The 2,500-nt window shown below is 63.4% G+C and overlaps 1 non-coding gene across 1 annotated transcript; it reads right to left on the bottom strand.

Annotated features, from left to right (window-relative positions):
• Positions 1-1,408: 1,408 nt before the first annotated feature.
• On the bottom strand, positions 1,409-1,527 carry LOC141979759 (5S ribosomal RNA). The gene has a single exon (XR_012637152.1). It is a non-coding gene; the product is annotated as a 5S ribosomal RNA (ribosomal RNA).
• Between the last annotated feature and the right edge of the window lie 973 nt (positions 1,528-2,500).

Raw genomic sequence — 2,500 nt, 5'->3', positions numbered from 1 at the left:
CGGCCACCAGGTCAACCCGCTGAATGTATGGGGTTGACCTGCTGGCCGCTTTCCTTCCCGGCCACCAGGTCAACCCGCTGAATGTATGGGGTTGACCTGCTGGCCGCTTTTCTTCCCGGCCACCAGGTCAACCCGCTGAATGTATGGGGTTGACCTGCTGGCCGCTTTCCTTCCCGGCCACCAGGTCAACCCGCTGAATGTATGGGGTTGACCTGCTGGCCGCTTTCCTTCCCGGCCACCAGGTCAACCCGCTGAATGTATGGGGTTGACCTGCTGGCCGCTTTCCTTCCCGGCCACCAGGTCAACCCGCTGAATGTATGGGGTTGACCTGCTGGCCGCTTTCCTTCCCGGCCACCAGGTCAACCCGCTGAATGTATGGGGTTGACCTGCTGGCCGCTTTCCTTCCCGGCCACCAGGTCAACCCGCTGAATGTATGGGGTTGACCTGCTGGCCGCTTTCCTTCCCGGCCACCAGGTCAACCCGCTGAATGTATGGGGTTGACCTGCTGGCCGCTTTCCTTCCCGGCCACCAGGTCAACCCGCTGAAAGTATGGGGTTGACCTGGTGGCCGCTTTCCTTCCCGGCCACCAGGTCAACCCGCTGAAAGTATGGGGTTGACCTGGTGGCCGCTTTCCTTCCCGGCCACCAGGTCAACCCGCTGCCGGCATGGGGTTGACCTGCTGGCCGCAGAGGGGCAGGCTCCGGGTTGACCTGGTGGCCGGACGGGGATTAAGCCCCGGCTCGGAGCAGGGCAAGCCCGGGCGGAGGGGGGTCCGCTTGGCCCCTGCCCGCGGGGGCAGGCTCCGGGTTGACCTGGTGGCCGGTTTGCTTTCGGGCCACCAGGTCAACCCGCTGAATGTATGGGGTTGACCTGCTGGCCGCTTTCCTTCCCGGCCACCAGGTCAACCCGCTGAATGTATGGGGTTGACCTGCTGGCCGCTTTCCTTCCCGGCCACCAGGTCAACCCGCTGAATGTATGGGGTTGACCTGCTGGCCGCTTTCCTTCCCGGCCACCAGGTCAACCCGCTGAATGTATGGGGTTGACCTGCTGGCCGCTTTCCTTCCCGGCCACCAGGTCAACCCGCTGAATGTATGGGGTTGACCTGCTGGCCGCTTTCCTTCCCGGCCACCAGGTCAACCCGCTGAAAGTATGGGGTTGACCTGCTGGCCGCTTTCCTTCCCGTCCACCAGGTCAACCCGCTGAATGTATGGGGTTGACCTGCTGGCCGCTCTGCTTCCCGGCCACCAGGTCAACCCCCTGCCGGTATGGGGTTGACCTGCTGGCCGCAGAGGGGCAGGCTCCGGGTTGACCTGGTGGCCGGCAGGGACTTCAGCCCCAGGGCCCCTGGCAGGGCGACCCTGCCCTTGTTCCCCAGAAAAGGAGAGAGCTGGCTCGCAGCGGGAAAAGCTGCCTACGGCACCTGGGATTCCCAGGCGGTCACCCATCCAAGTACTAGCCAGGCCCGGGACGGTTTACCTTCCGAGATCGGACGGGATCGGGGGCCTTCCGTCCGGTATGGCCGTAGGCACTCGGCTCCGGTCCGCCTCGTCCCCTTTCCCTTACTGACTCCCCTGCCTCGGGTGGGCCCGATCCTTTTTTCCGTTTTTTTTTTTCGCTCCGGAGGCTTCATGAGCCCCCCCCCAACACCCCTTTGGGGGTCGGTGAAAATTTTTTTTTCAGACTTCCAGGGGCCCGATCCTGGCCGCGGGCACCCGGCTCCGGGCACCCGGCTCCGGGCCGCCTCGTCCCCTTTCCCTTACTGACTCCGCTGCCTCGGGTGGGCCCGATCCTTTTTTCCGTTTTTTTTTTTCCGCTCCGGAGGCTTCGTGAGCCCCCCCCAACACCACTTTGGGGGTCGGTGAAAAAATTTTTTTCAGACTTCCAGGGGCCCGATCCTGGCCGCGGGCACCCGGCTCCGGGCACCCGGCTCCGGGCCGCCTCGTCCCCTTTCCCTTACTGACTCCCCTGCCTCGGGTGGGCCCGATCCTTTTTTCCGTTTTTTTTTTTTTTCGCTCCGGAGGCTTTATGAGCCCCCCCCAATACCACTTTGGGGGTCGGTGAAAAAAATTTTTCAGACTTCCAGGGGCCCGATCCTGGCCGCCGGCACCCGGCTCCGGGCACCCGGCTCCGGGCCGCCTCGTCCCCTTTCCCTTACTGACTCCCCTGCCTCGGGTGGGCCCGATCCTTTTTTCCGTTTTTTTTTTTTTCGCTCCGGAGGCTTTATGAGGCCCCCCCTAACCGTTTTTGGGGTCGGTGAAAATTTTTAGTCAGACTTCCAGGGGCCCGATCCTGGCCGCGGCTTCGCAGGCTGGCCTGGGGGGGGGGGCATCTCTAGCTCCGGCCGCGGACGGCGAGACGCTCGGCCACCAGGTCAGCCCGGAGGAAAAGGCTGAAAAAAATGTCTAAGTCCCCCCGGGACACCAGGTCAACCCGGAGGAAAAGGCTGAAAAAAATGTCTAAGTCCCCCCGGGACACCAGGTCAACCCGGAGGAAAAGGCTG

This window comes from Natator depressus, chromosome 28, assembly GCF_965152275.1.
Source record: "Natator depressus isolate rNatDep1 chromosome 28, rNatDep2.hap1, whole genome shotgun sequence".
Classification (NCBI taxonomy): Eukaryota; Metazoa; Chordata; order Testudines; family Cheloniidae; genus Natator; species Natator depressus.
Note: the sequence above shows the minus strand (reverse complement) of the source record. Positions and strands in the feature narration are given on the sequence as shown.